Source organism: Kogia breviceps, chromosome 2, assembly GCF_026419965.1.
Source record: "Kogia breviceps isolate mKogBre1 chromosome 2, mKogBre1 haplotype 1, whole genome shotgun sequence".
Classification (NCBI taxonomy): domain Eukaryota; kingdom Metazoa; phylum Chordata; class Mammalia; order Artiodactyla; family Physeteridae; genus Kogia; species Kogia breviceps.
The window spans coordinates 55,404,801-55,419,979 of NC_081311.1; the positions used below are offsets into that span (position 1 = coordinate 55,404,801).

At 57.0% G+C, this 15,179-nt stretch overlaps 1 protein-coding gene across 3 annotated transcripts in view; it reads right to left on the reverse strand.

The window, feature by feature from the left end:
* Nucleotides 1–15,179, reverse strand: part of ZMIZ1 (zinc finger MIZ-type containing 1) — a 166,964-nt gene that overhangs the window by 130,934 nt on the left and 20,851 nt on the right. For all 3 annotated transcript variants that reach the window (XM_059054273.2, XM_059054274.2, XM_059054272.2), the window contains exon 2: nucleotides 13,930–14,007. The gene's annotated coding sequence lies outside the window, so the exon portion shown is untranslated. The remainder of the gene's footprint in view (nucleotides 1–13,929; nucleotides 14,008–15,179) is intronic.

The following is a 15,179-nucleotide window of genomic DNA, read 5'->3' on the forward strand; positions in this document are numbered from 1 at the left end:
TGCCGCGGAGCAACTGGGCCCGTGAGCCACAACTACTGAGCATGAGCATCTAGAGCCTGTGCTCCGCAGCAAGAGAGGCCGCGATAGTGAGAAGCCTGCGCACCGCGATGAAGAGTGGCCCCCGCTTGCCACGACTAGAGAAAGCCCTAGCACAGAAACAAAGGCCCAACACAGCAAAAATAAATAAATTAAGAAACTCCTACCCCCAACATCTTCTTTAAAAAATAAATAGGGCTTCCCTGGTGGTGCAGTGGTTGAGAGTCTGCCTGCCGATGCAGGGGATACGAGTTCGTGCCCCGGTCCGGGAAGATCCCACATGCTATGGAGCCCGTGAGCCATGGCCGCTGAGCCTGCACGTCCAGAGCCTGTGCTCCGCAATGGGAGAGGCCACAACAGCGAGAGGCCCACATACCGCAACAAATAAACAAACAAACAAATAATAAAATAAATAAATAAGCCACTTCCACTAAATGCTACTTGTGCTACATTCTCCATTTACAGGACGACAAAGAAACTCTTGCTGGATGCAGCCAGCAGCTTCGAGTAGGCACACATGCTCCCCCATGAGAAGTCATTCCAGGCAGGAAGGAGGGGACCAGGGCTGCTCTCACTTTGCTTTGTGACTCTGGGCGAGTCCTGTACCTCTCTGTGCATTGGTGTCCTCCCTTCGCCCTACTCACCTCACTGGATGGGTGCCGAGGACTGCTGGGCCTGGGCATGCTTGAACTAAACTCAGAAGGCTTCATGAATTAGGGCCACAGGTCTTCTCTGATCGGAGGGGCACTGTCTGGGGCAGAGGGGGCAGCTGAGGTGCCTCCAAAGACTGGGCAGGCCAGCGCTCAGGGTGGAGGAGTTGGGCCAAGCAACACCAGGAGGCGAGGGGCCAGCTTTCATCCCCTGTTTACAGTGGAAACACAGACTTGAAAAGGTTTCACTTTTCCACTGTTTTTGTGGCAGTGCTGTGGGGAGCAGGGCTTCCTGAGAGTGAGGCCAGCTTTCCAAGGCCACACCGAGTCCAGCCCCGTGCTGGCCTCCGACAGGAAACATCATGTTTTCAATTTACGGGTCCCTGCCAGGCACTGAGAGCAGGCCCGCGGTCCACCAATCGGCTGTGCGGGGAAAGCAATTCCAGGCCGCGCCACAGTCGGGAGCCCTCAGCCGGCCCAGTGGAGCTCCAGGACCACAGAGGGACCCCGTGGGATCCCTGAGGGGCCTTGTTCCGGGAGAGCTCTGGCCGCGGGTACCTGGCAGTTTTTATGGTTTTAGCAGCTGATGCACCCTGTGACTCCACTCCACAAACTCCAACCCTCTTGGCCTTCTGGCTCCCACACCTGCTAGTCCTACTCCCTTGCTGACAGATGGGGAAACTGAGGCCCACCGAGAGAGGAGGCTTCCCAATGCCACCAGATTATTAGCAAAGAAAGAATGACCTCAAATCAGATTGGCAGATTCCCAACTGAGTCCCTTGGCAAGATGGAACTGTCCTGCAGCAGCCCCCCCCCATGTCCCACCATGATGGTGATGACAGCTGACCTCCAATGCACACCTACAAGCCAGGCATTGTGACCACCCTTAAGCCACAGAACAAGCCCATGAGCTGTCTGACCTTCATATCTTACAGATGAGGAAACTGAGGCCCAGAGGAATTTAGAAACCTCTCTAGGGCCATGGGCCTGCGAAATGGGGCTGGGGCTCTCAGAGTGCGAAGCTGGCCTTCTCCACCCCTTCCTGAGGACTCCCCTGGCTCTGCATCTCCAAGGCCTAGTGAGGTGCCCCAGGTGGGACACACTGACCCCCCTCTCCCGTCCTGCTCAGGAAGAGCCTGGGGAGGAAGGTCAGACAGAGAGGGAGGTGGAAACCCCTCAGGGAGGGCAGGCCAGAGCAGGAGCTGCTGCACCCACCTCTGCGGGGACAAGCCCCTTCCACCCTCTGGGCCTCAGTTTCCCCCTATCTAGGGAAGATGGGATCTGTTGGCTCTTCAGTTCCCCCAGCCCCTAACATCCAGGGTCTCCATGAACTCTGAACTCTTCCAACCCCCGTGCCCACTGGGTTTGGATTTTAAAAGCCCAGACGTGCCACGGGACATCTCTGCTGCAAAGGGGCTGCCAACGACAGCTTCCCTTCCCTGCCAGCGCCCAGGGCAGCAGAGCCGCTGCTTGACCACATCTGGTCTCTGCTCTGACATGCAGGATTTGAGGAAAGCTTGGTGAGAAAGGGCATGGCCGTGTCCTTCTATAGATCCAAAGCTTCACTAGCTCCTCGCCACCCATCAAACAGAGGTGGGATCCACCGTGGGGCCTCTCTTCCTACGTGCCTCTCTGAAGCCAACACCTGGGTGGCCGGGACTGGCTGTGCCTGTGGTCTTCACCCAGGGGAACTTCCACCCACGGGCACTTCCACCCTCTCTGCCTCAGCCTTCTCCTGCCCCTCCCAGTGGGAGCCGTGTGGCCCAGGCTCCCTGCAGCTGAGCTCACTCTGGCCGTGGAAAAAGTCCGAGTTGATGCCGGGAGGGGCTCTGGGCCCCGATACGCGCAGGCCTGACCCGTGGCTGTACTGGCTGCTTCAGAATCCTGGCTGAATCTGGGGAGCACACCTACTACATGCCCAATCCTCCAGGCCCTAGTGAGGAGGCCCTATTCTCCTCGTTTCAAGATGACGAGGAAGAGCCTGGGAGGTCAGGTGACTCGACCTCACACAGCTCAGGACCTAAAGATTTAAAGATATCGGTCTGTCAGAGTGCGAAAATTGACATACCTCCAGGAAGCCCCCTCTGATCTTCCTGGTTGGTGGGGGGGCTCTCCCCTAGCAATGCCCGGAGTGAGTGCTCCTGGGTCTGGCTGAGGACTCAGGCTTGAAAGTCAGTTGGAACTGGGTTCAAATTCTGACCCCCGCTCCCAGGGCCTGTGTACCATGGGTGAGCTATTTAACTTCTCTGTTCCACCGTTCACTCATTTGCAAAACAGGCTCTACGAAGAGGAAATTAGGTAATGCATATAAAGGCCATGGGGAGAGTGTTAATGAACACTACCGCCATAAAGACTCCCCCAAAGCGTGTGCGTGCGTGTGCACACGCACGCACACACACATACACACACACACATACACACAGCAATATACTATCGTGAATAACAGCAAGGACTGGGTCTTCAATCCTGACTGGGTAACCCTAGGCAAGCCACTTGCTCTGTTTGCTCATTGAGGTCTATTCTTAAAATTCTTCCTTATTACTCTCCAGGAGAACCCTCCCCAGCCCCTAAAAAAGTAGCAGGCTTTCCTTGGGACCTGAGGGATTTGTTGGCTGCCCTCTGACCCTTTGTGTCCTTTTCTGCACTCACAGCCACGAAGCTCCTGCCACCTCGCAGAAGCTCCACAGCTCAAGTCCTCGCTGGTGTAGCCAAGCAGGCCCGGTGCAGCTGGCTCCAGGGAACCCGGCACCAGGGGTCCTGGTGTCTCCAGTCAGCTCATTCTCGGTGCAGAGGCAGCAGATTTCAAAAAAAATCATATTGCACTGAGATTAAATGCTTTTAATTCCTGTTGAATCTCCCATCTGACTTACTGGCCTCCTCCCCTGGCTGACCCCATGGTCATTACCATTTCAACACCTGAATTATCAAAAGGCCGGGCACCAAAGGCTGGCAGATAATTTATTTTCGTTACAAAAGACCGATTCGGGGGAAGGGCCCATTCTCTAACCACTGGGCGTTCACCTTCCCATGGAGCTGGGAAGGCTGCAGAAGAACCTATGCAAAGATCGATAATGAAAGACTTCAAATGATTTCTCAGAGAGTTTGCCATCCTCCTTCTTCTTTGTGTCAAAAAAGATGCTCCAGGGGGCCTTGAGTTCCATAGGCTGGCAGTTCCATAGACTGGCGAGCCCAGGGGAGAGGCAGGGCAGTGTGGAGTTCAGGGTCCGACAACACAAGCCCCATCCTGGCTCTGCCACCTGGCGACTTTGGCTATTTTCCTGGCCTCCCTCTGCCTCAGTTTCCCCATTCACAATATGGAGATGATAGCAGTCCCCACCTCATAGGGTGTTGTCAGGATCAAAGGAGATGCTGCCCTGCCTGCTGACATTATCTTTATTATTATTGTCAAAGGGTCCTGTGGCTTGGCTGTTCTTTGCATTTCAGCGACAGAGGTGTGATGGGCAGTCATTTTCCTCCTGTCCCAGAAGTTACAGGGTAGGTGGATCTGCCTGGGGCATGCACTGAATGCTATGTACAGGCGTGCCCCAGGGAGGCTCCCCCCACCCTGCAGCTGGGCCCCGAGTGTCTTTACCCACTGTGTTTCCACTTGGTCAGGTCCCACACCGAGTCCTTGGTGGACACCAGCTACCCTGGGTTCTGGGGAATTCTGATGGGCCACTCCAGGCTCTGCTCCCTGTCCCCAGCCCTTGCCCCCTACCTCTTTGTCCCTGTTGCTTCCTGACCTGGGTTCTCAGTCACTCGGCAGATACCGAGTGTATGTCACGTAGCCTTCATCCAATCTGCATTTATTGAGCACGTACTATGTATTGTTCATTCCCACAACACTCAGAGGATAGCTACTCGGTGCTGTTCATCCACTTAATAGGCGCATAGCCTATAGTGAGCCAGGCCTGAGCGCAAGGCTGCCTCAGTGGCAGAGCCACAGCCTCTCTCCATCCAGCAGGCCTCCCTGCTCCTTCCTGATGCAGGAGAGGCCCAGGTGTGTGTCCGCTGGTGCTCTGGTACAAATGCCACCACCCCCTTCCCCCTGACGCACGCACAAGAACACTCACACACAGGCCTCTATCTTGGGTCCTGGTTTGGACCACACCTGACCTAAGCCTGTGGCTTCTCCTGCCTCACCCTTAGCCCTACCTGAAATCCTTGAAACCCTTTGCATGTCGCTCAGCTCCAATCAGCCTCCTCCAGGAAGCCTTTCATAACCTTCACTCTGTGAAAACTCCTCCTCCTTGATCTTCACATCTCCCTGGTGCCGGGGCACCGGGCATCACTCATTCTGTTCCTTGCATGTGAGTCTTGGCCCAGCCTGTGTGCCACCTGAGGGCTAGCATAGGGTCTTCTGCTTCCTTATCTCCCCCGCAGCTAAGCACAGACCCACACAAAGAGTAGGTGCTTACTAAATATTACTGCCTTACTAACTGCAGATGGAGACTGTGAAGAGGACTAGCTTGTGCAAGAGCCCTGTACCAGGTGCCGGCATGAACCAAGGACCCGGCAGGACTCCTGGCCCAGGGAGGAGACAGAGCTGCTGGCCCCAGCCCACACCTGGGCTGGCGATGCGAGCAGGATGCCAGTGGTCAGAGAGGCGTAGCCCAGACCCTGAGCCCCAGGCTCTGACATCATCCCAGATGGGGGTGAAGGCCCTGGTGGGAATAATTCCTCCTCTGCCACCTGCCAGGGCCCAGCTGCCTCAAACGAGGTCTTATTAGGGCAAGGATCGGTTTTTCACGTCTGCTTATTAACTCCCCTGAGCGCTAGTGAGTGGAAAATGGGAGGGAATCAGGGAGTGAGAGCCTTGTCATTTCTGGAGCACGTTGCCCTCTGCATGGATATTCCTGGAAACCTTCCACGGGGCGTCCTTGGCTTGGGTGGGAAGACTTCGGGTAGAGTGGGAGCTGTTGATTTAGTGCGGGTTGAAAAGGGCCCACTGTTCAGGAGCAACTGGCCCCTTGGTCCCTGTCCCGAGACAGCTCCCATCTCTTCCCAGGAGCTGTGGAGGCTGGTTTAGGGCTCAAGCCTGGCAGGCCTACCCATCCCAGATGGACCGTCCAAGGAGAGGGGTGATAGGTGGCTTGGTGTGGCCCAGAGACCAGACCACAAGCCAAGTGGCCTGGTCCCAGGCCTGCTCCCCACTTCTCCCTGGGGACCTGGCCAGGCATGTTCCACCCTGGGCCTCAGTTTCCTCATCTATAAAAAAGAAAGGGCTCTGCAGGGCCATCCTCTAGTTCTGACACTCTAGGTTTCCATGTGGGCTAACTAAATAAAGCTTCAAGGTCCCTCAGAGGAGCCAGACGACCCCATTCGCCTTGTTTCCCTCGGACCGGCCCAGGTTAGTGGGCTAGTTCAGCTTGCTGAAGAGATCTCAGATCTGAGTGGACTCGGAAGATGCCTCCTGATCCAAGGCCTCCTGCAAGGCCCAGGGGAACCACCACTAAATGGCATGTCACACCCAGGGAACAGCTTTTCTGTCCCTAGGGCTCTGGGGCTGGCAGGCGGCTGCTGACCTGAACAGTCTGTGGCCAGAGGGGATGGGGCTGAAACCCACAGATCTGACTCTGGGAGCCTGGCAGACAAGACACACCAGGGAATGTCTTTCTGATCATCATGGGGTTTTAAGAGCAGGAAGAGCCTTTCCAGATCATCTAAACCCCTGGTTTATTCACGAGAAAATAGCCACAGAGAGGGACAGGGCTTGCCCCAGTTCACCCAGCAAGGCTTTGATACTGTCCAAGGCCCTACCTCTAGGCCAGCTCCCCTTGGCTGGCATCAGTGTGTCCCGGACAGGCCTGATCACAGGTGTTATATGGGGCACCAGTTAAAAATTCAGAGCCCTAGTCCCAACTCTAACCCACAGAATCAGACTGCAGGTAGCCCAGGTGCCCAGGTGGCCTGCGTGTGTTGGCTCTTTGGAGAAGTGTCATCCTGACAGTTCCCACTCCAGAGCTCCAGAGAGGACCCAGAAGGCCAATGTCCCCGAAGGAGGGAAGTATCTGGGTACCAAACATAACAAATGTCAACCTCAAGCAGATGCTCCAGTGCTGAGGGGTGAGAGGTGTCTCTCTGAGACTTCAGTCAACAGGGAAGACCGGCACCATATGCAGCCGCGGCTGCATTCCAGCCTCACGGCACTGCCCGCAGGTGGGTGGGCTTCTGCCCACTTACAGATGAGGAAACGGAGGGCACCAGAGATGAAGTAACTTGTCTCGACTTGCCCACTTGATAGGTGGCAGAGCAGAGGGATTTGAACCCAGAAGTGTCTGTCCCTAAGACCCTTGCTTTAAGCGCGCGTCATCCTGCGTCTTTTATCACACTGAAACTGACACCGGCGGACCCAGGGATGGCGAGCTCTCCAGCAGCAGAGGCGTGCAAGCCGCTGCTAGAGGAGCCCTGGCAGGCACGGGATGACCTTGAGCAACCCTCCTGGAGCTGTGACTGGGGAGAAACTAAGCCGGATCAAGGACGCAAGGGTGTTTATTCCTTGCGTTTCTTCCACACACAGAGAAAAATGGTCCAGATGATTTACAGGTGCAAGTGCATCAGGGTCCTCCTGGCTCAATTGTTGCAGCTGCCGGGCAGGGGACACCTGGGAGCTTTGGCATTTGTTGGGGGTGGAGACAGGGGGCCACAGGGGGTTGGGTCCCCAGACGGTGACCATGGTGTGGAGTCTGGGTGGGGGCAGGGCTGAGGGAGCTCACCAGGGGCCACCCAGTGAGGGCTGTCCCACAACAGACTGTCCACCGACTGAAGCGTGGGCCAGAAGGAGGGGGCACCAGGGGAGCATTCCACAAAGGTTATGAAGCAGAGATGCTCTCATGGGCTCTGGAAGAGGCCCCCAAAGATGCCTCAGGGAAGCAATGACGGTCCCAAACAGCTGTGAGGCAAGATGTGCTGGTTCGCAAACTGGAGCTGAGGAAGGGTGAGAAGCACTTAACAGGAGAGACAGGTGTGAGGGAAAAGCTTCCATACATCCCCCTCCTCTCCACTAACCGGGGTCGAGGGGCAGGGGCTGGGGCTCCCCAGTCAGCTCTCTGGGGACATATGTGGTTCCCATCACTCGGGGGCTCTGGAAGGTTTCCTGAGCACGGTCCGCCCAGCAGCCACGGCAGACTGACACGTGTGGGACCACACTGAGGTGACTGCCCCTCCCTGTAACCGCCACAGCCCAGAATTGACACATCTGACAAGGAGACCCGATGCTCAGGGAACCGGGGCTGAAAGGGCAAATGTGCCCCATGCAGCGCACGGCACTGTTTCTCACAACCTGTGCACAGCCTCAGAGCCCTTCTTAACACAGCCCGCCGCACACATTAAAAAGTGGCATGCTGGATAAAACCTCCCTGCCGTCTCCACAGGAAGCTGAGGGCGCACAGTCCGGGTGCCTGCTGGCTTCCTGCTGCTATTCAGCACAGGTGTACCAGGACCTGTGCGGGGGACACAGTTCAGAGCTGCCCTGAGCCTTCAAGGGGCGTATACCCCAGCGGGGAGAGAGCAGGGCGCTGGCTGGAGGAGCAGAGACCAGGAGAGGCCACGGGTGCATGAGGCTGAAGGAGGGGATGGGTGTGTCTCATGGAGCGCACATGCGTTCCGCAGCCCCTCCGAGGGGGCTCCTCCTTGGGCAGGGGCCCCTCAGAGGGAGGACAAGCCCAGCACCCGAACCTCCTGGCCTCGCACCGCAGTGCCTCAGTGGAGGCAAACAAGAGTACGACTGTCAACTGAGTGGGCAGCAAAGTACAGTCCGCGGGGAGGGGAAAATCGGCTTCAGAGGGAGGAGGGCTCTGGAGCAACTGTTCGGCTGCCAGTCTGCTCCTGAGAAACATCTCGTCTCTGGAAGCCCCTCCAGGCAGGCGGGGACCCCAGGCATCTCCTGACCCTGTGGGAAACCTCTGGGTTCACAGGGACACACCCACTGGACACCTCTGCAACTCAGACTGCGTCCTGGATGATGTGGGAGGGGGAGGAGAAGAGGGGCGTCCTCCCTTGCTGGGCTCCAACCCGCAGCCCCGTTTTCTAAGGGGGGTTGGAAAGAAGCTGGGGGTGATGGGGGGGACTGGTCCGCACTGTGGCACAGCCTGCGGCACAGACCGAGAGACGCCTCGGTCTGGGGCTGTTTGGGGATTAGGTGGGGACGCTCATGAGAGCTGGAACTCCCACATTATCTCTACTCTGTTCTCACCGAGGTTCGCTCCCCTGGGTACTAGCTACACTCCTGTCTGCCTCCGTTTACCTTTATGGCCAGTGCGGCGTGCCCAGTTCTTTATTCTGAACAGCAGGACGGCAGCAGTCTTGCCTACAGCGAGCATACTCGCTTTGCAAACTCTCATCTGCAAGATTTCCTTCCCCAGCCTCAGTTTCCCGCCCCCCCCGCCAGAAACAAGGAAACGGGGGCCGCCAAGGCCGCGTGGTCCCATATGGCAGCCAAGAACCACACATGGCAACTGAATGCCGGAGCCCGCAAGGTGGTGTCCATGTTAGATACACAACAGGTTTCGAAGACTTAGTATGAAGAAAAGAGTGTAAAACACCCAATATGTTATCATCCTAACACGTAACAAATACAAAATAAAAGATGATGTGGCGGGCGGTGTGATGAGCGCTCTGCAGGGCATGAGAGTACAAGGAGAGGCTGTAGAGCTGAGGAGAGTTCCGAGAGGAAAGGACCAGGGCCTCTGAGGAATGGTGGCCACGGGGCCCAGCAGGGAAAAGGCCGTGTCCAGTCCTGTGGAGGAAGCACGGCTGGAAGAAGGCTCCCAAAGGTTCGAGCCATGAGGCAACAGGGCTGAGGGCTCTTGAGGCAGGAGGAAGTGCAGGAGAAAGAGGCAGCAGTGGCGACCAGGGACAGCGATGGGAAGGGGACGGCACGGTGGAGCTGCAGTTCAGGACACCCGTGAAGGAGGCTGGGGCCTGATGGTGGCGGCCTCGAATGCCAGGCTGGGTCGGCCTGGCACACAGCAGGCACTTGCAGGAAGACTGGCTGGCGGGGGATGGGGACCCAGAGAGATCCCCGAGGGCGTCCAGGGGAGTGGGGGCCACCAGGGCCCACTGCCCACCTCACAGGCCACCGAGACCATCCCGGGCCGCAGTTCTCAGGGGGCCCACCCTCTGGCTCCTTCTCCCCTCAGAAGAGGACAATTTATTTATTCATGAGCATACAGCCCCTCCCTCCAGGCAGTCAGCTCCTGGACACCTCACTTCTAATTATAGTAGGAACTTCATTAGTGCTGGAGGGAAACGCCAGGTTTCCAACCGCCTCTGTTAGAGGATGCAGGCACCCTCCTTCTCCCCTGCTCTAGCTTGTGGCCGGTGGCCCCTATGCCCAGGATGGCACAGAGGGGCAGCCATGGGGGCAGATCTCTTGAGCCAGCAGATCAGGCTCCATCCTGAGCGGTCAGCATGGTGGGTTCGTGGGGATGGGACGGTGCCTGCCCCCAGGGCATGGAATGGGGCCCACCACACATAGCGCACAGCCTCCCAGCGGTGGGATTGTGGGGCGCTGCCTTGGGCATCTCCAAAGAGCAGGGTGGGAGGACACTGTGCTGCCAGAGCTGGGCAAAGAGGGGGAAAGACGGCAGGGTGGGAGCCTGGGAGGTGTCAGTTCTGTGGAGTCCTGGGATGATGGAGGTGATGACACACAGCTGAGAGGGAGGGAGAGTGGGGCTGCCGCCGTGAGAATAGAGGGGAGCTGGGCAGGAGAGAGGTGCCTGCGCAGAGAGAACCAGACAGAGAGACACAAAGATATGCAGGGGCAAAGAGAGAGAGACAGACAGACACACACACACGCGTGCGCACACACACATGCACATGAGCTGGGACTTGGAGGCCAAGGAGAGAAGAAGTAAAGAAAACACCAGGGCCAAGTTGGCCAGGCTGCTCCGAGGACTCCCCAAGCAGACCCGCCCTCCTCCCCACGGGGAGGCCGGCTGGGACCACCCACTCTTAGGACTAGACTCAGGGGGTGCACGTCTGGAGCAGGAGGCATGGACCTCCAAGAACCACCTCCTTCCGTGACCGTGGGCAGCTGCTGGGATGTGGCCAGCTGGGGGACGGGAGGTCAGAGTTCAGGGCCTGGGCGTAATTCCCCTCCAGGGTCCCTCAGGAGCCCACCTTGTCCCCAACACTGCCCCTCAGTCAGCTCCGCCGTGGTCACCAGGGCGGCAGGGCCCATCTGCTCAGTCCGAATGGGAGGCTGGAGCCAAGCCTCGTGTGTGGGGATGGCCTGAGGTGCCAGGTTCTTGACGGGAGGTGCACACAGGGGTGGGGGCACTCCTATATGGGCGGGCACTGTCCTTTCCTTGCACACTCACGCATATTCACATACGTCGCAGCCTAGATAATCACACACGCCTGTTCATGTGCACGTACCAGCACACGAGGGCACACACACACACCTGCACACTCTCCTTCCCTCCAGAGAACAGGCACCAAAGCAGCGGAGTCCTGCATGGACAAGCCGCCTTCTCAGTGGCCTCCTCCAGCCTTCCCAGAGGGGAGAGGCTTCTCTCTCTGCCAGTCTAGCCTCCTCGGTGTCCAACCCGGGGAGCCTCATGCTCTCAACCAAACTCAGGAATGCTGTCTGAGTGAGCGCTATGTACAGCCCTAACCCCAGCTTGCATATTTTCTAGCGACGAGGAGCTCACTATCTTCCCAGAAAGCAGATTGGAAAAAAAAATCTCCAGACAGCTCAGGCTCCTGGAAAGTTGAACTTGAGGACACCACAGAGACAGTATGGTTGCCCGAGGGGGCCCGAGCTCGGTTGGCCAGAGTCTGCCTTTCATCAAAGACTGTCCTTTCATCATTAGTTTGGAAAGTGACATAACTAGCCTGTCACCCTGCCTGTCACTCTAAATTATAGCAGAACTAGAGAAACAGTGCTCTGTAGCCAGGACCACCTCCTTGACTGATGACAGCTAACAGAGTTCCAAGAAAATCATTCATTCGTTTACTCACTCCATTGATAAAATATCGACCGGGCAATGACCACGTGCCGGGCACTAGGATGTGGCAGTGAACAAGCATGGTCGTTTAATATCCTTTCCTAGTCTGACACCTGACCTTCGCCCATTTTACAGGCAGCAAAGATGAGTCTGGGGAGAGGCAGCGGCTTGCTTAGAGTCACGCAGGGAGCTGATGCTTAAGGGCAGAGACTCACACATGATGCTGCAGGCACTGACCATCTGCCAGCCCCGGGGAAGAAAGGGAGAAGGCTGCACGTCTGCCATCCCCACCCCCAGCCGTTTCTAGGACACCGAGGTATTGATTACCACCCTTGCCTTGGAGTGGTTTTCTTTCCTTTTCTTTTTTTCCACCAAGGCTTTCTGTTCCTCCTTTTTCTTCTTTTAAAAGAATAAACTCCAAGCCGCTTCTATGATTAATTACCAGCTGCCTAATGCTCCTCCACCAGCAATTTCTGGAAAGGGAATGAATTACCTTGAAAAACATCCGAAAAGAGAACCCACCGTGAAGGAGAATTTCAAAGGTTACCTCACAATTAGCAGCAGGTTCCCCTAGCCTTATGGAGTTGCCGGCGAGCCTTCATGGGAGGGGCGGGCCACCAGCCTTCGCGGGCCACCCACCGGCTCCTGCGGGCAGCCACGCTTGGAGGGCTGGCCAAAGGCCGCCGGGTAGAAATGGGGGTTGTTTCCTGAGCATCTACGTTGAGTCTGGGCTGCTTAATTCCAAGGTACCTCTCCTGGTTCAAATCCCCACTCCACCACATACAGCTCTATGGGTTTCTTAACCACACTGAGCCTCTGGAGAATGAGGCATTCAACATACCTCCTCATGGGATTACTGTGTGGAGAAATATGTATTTCAGGAGCCTAGTGCCTGGTACACAGCCGACTCTCACCAAGCTGCAACACTTAAAATATTCCAGGCTTCTAAGCATCCTCATAACAGCCCTCTCAGAAACGTTGTATGATTATCCTCACTTTCAGATGAGGCTACTCACAAAAGTGAAAGGACTTGCCCAATGTCGTGCAGCTGATAGGAGGAAGAAAGGATTTTCTACAGCAGGAAGGGAGATCAAGGCCTGCTCCCTGGTTCCAGAGTCTGGCTGAAGCATAGAGGATCCCCCGGGCTCTCCTGGCCCTGCCTGTGGGTACCTGGGAGCACTGGGGCCTCAGGAGAGATGCTGAGGGCAGCAGGGAGACGATCGGGCAGGGCCTCACGTCAGGACGAAGACTCGCGCTCCCCTGGCTGGGCCCCAGAGCCTTGGGACAAAAGGCCCTGGCCCAAGTCAGCATTTCTGTGACAGCCTCTCATCTCTGGGTTGGGAGCCACAGAGTAAAGAGGGATTACACGGGTTGCCCTCTGGCACAGGGCCAAGTGTCATCAACCCTGAAATGCCACTCTGGGATGAGATACACTGGTGTCCGGACCTGAGGCAGGCCCGGGAGGCTCAGCTGGGGACCTTCGGGCTCCAGCTGCTCCCAGGAGTTCCCTGCGGGGCCCAAGCCCCCTCCTTCATCAGGCTGCATGACCACTTGGTCTCTATCCCGGCACTGGTGGGCCCTCAGGGAGGAGGGATGGTGGGAACTGAGGTATGCAAGAAGAAGGAAGGGGCCCTACATTGCTGAGGAAAATGATAGGTCCAGAGCGTTTACTGGGCGCCGGGGCTGTGACCCCAATTCCTCTTTTACAGACAGGTGAATCAAGGCACAAAGAAACCGCACAAGGTCATGGTGGAAGAGCGGCCGGGCCAGGATTTGCATGCAGGCACTCTGACCCCAGAGCCCAGAGACTTGTGAGTGCTCAGGTGTGCACCTCAGGGCGACTGTGGGAGAGAAGGGGGTGGGCCAGCCACAGCACCCAGCCCAGCGAACAGGCCTCTCTGCCCACCCAGGCCTCTTCCCATGTAGCTGCCATGTTGCTTATAGTGCATGAAGCCCATGTGCCACAGGCTTGAGTGGTACAGAAAGGACTGCTGTGCCAATGCTGGGGACACCAAACCTGCCCCTCTTTCTGTGTGCGTCTCCCCACCCCTGCCCTGGCAACCACTGTAGAGACAGGCCAGGACTAAGAGGCCCCTCGAGGCCCCTCTGGGGGCCGATGAGGTCTCAGTGGGGACGGGGTGGGTGCTGCACCCAATCCCGCCCATGAGGGCTGTGCCACAGTCAAAGGCGCAGTGTGCCGGGGCCGGCACCTGTCCCCCACTCAGGACATACTGCCCCTTCTCCAAGCATCCAGGCCAAGCTGCCCCCCGCCCAGCCAACCGCACACCTACCTCAGTGACCCACAAATCACCAGCGTCCCACGTGCCGGTCAGCAGCTGGCAGCCCCTCTGCCTCACTCCAGCTCCATCCTGCTGCAAATGAGAAGGGTGGTCAGGGACCACTCAGAGCAGGGGCCCCAGAAATGACCTGCTACCACATCTCCCCACCCCACCCCAGCCACACTGCCCACCTGCTGGAACGTTTACTGTCGGCCAAACCATTCGTCCCCACTTGACAGATGGGGAATCTGAAGGATGGAGAGGAAAAGGGGCATCATGTTGGGGAGCCCTAACACAAACAGGCCCCTGACACCCCACATCTGCCAGCTACTGGCTATGTGATTGTGGATAAGCTCCCGGTCTCTCCAGGTTTCAGTTTTGTCACCTGTTAAATGGGATCACAATGATCTCTCCTAGGGTTTCTGGGAGGATCTAAGGACATATGGTGACAGAAGCACTCGACATTCATTCATTCACTCAAGAGACATTGAGCAAACACCCTGAGCTGTGAACAGGATAGTGGTCCCTGACCTGTAGGAACTCTGATAATAGGCAAAGAACCAAACAATACATAATTACAAGTGATGTCTGCCAGAATGAACGAGTACAAGGGTGACCATACACAGCGTAAACTCAAGTTTCAGGGGTATGTCTTTGGGTAAGTAAAGTTGAAGGATGAACCAGAGAGAGGCAGGCCAAAATGCATGGAACAGTGTTCCAGGCACAGGGAATAGTATATGTGAAGACTCCAAGATAGGGTAAAAAGACTGGCTCAGCAGAAGACTTGAGAATGGGTGGTGTGGTGGGTGCAGTGTGTGTGTGTGTGGGGGTGAGTGACAGCCAAGAGGCAGGCCTGATCATTGCGGGGGTGGATGGGACCCATGAGAGAGTCTGAGCAGCTGAGGGACATGAGCTTAGGTCTAGTTTGAACAGATCCCCATGGCTGCTAGGGAGAAGGGCTTAGAAGGGACAGGAGGAGCCAGGGAAACCAGTGGGGAGGCTGCCCCAGGGGTCTGGGCCAGAGACAGTGGTGCTCAGAGCAGAGGGGGAGAAGTGGCAGGATCCGCGGGTATGCTGGGTATGTGGGCACCCCAGTCCCCCTGCCCCCTATTGCAGTGAGTCCAGCTGCACTATCTCCACAATGTGTCACTGGTACTCCCCTCTCCTCCCTACCCACTGGGCCCCATGGGAATTCAGGAGGACCAGACCCAGGGGCCTGGCAGGGAGGCTTCTCTGGAGTCCTGGCTGCAGGGTGGGAGCCA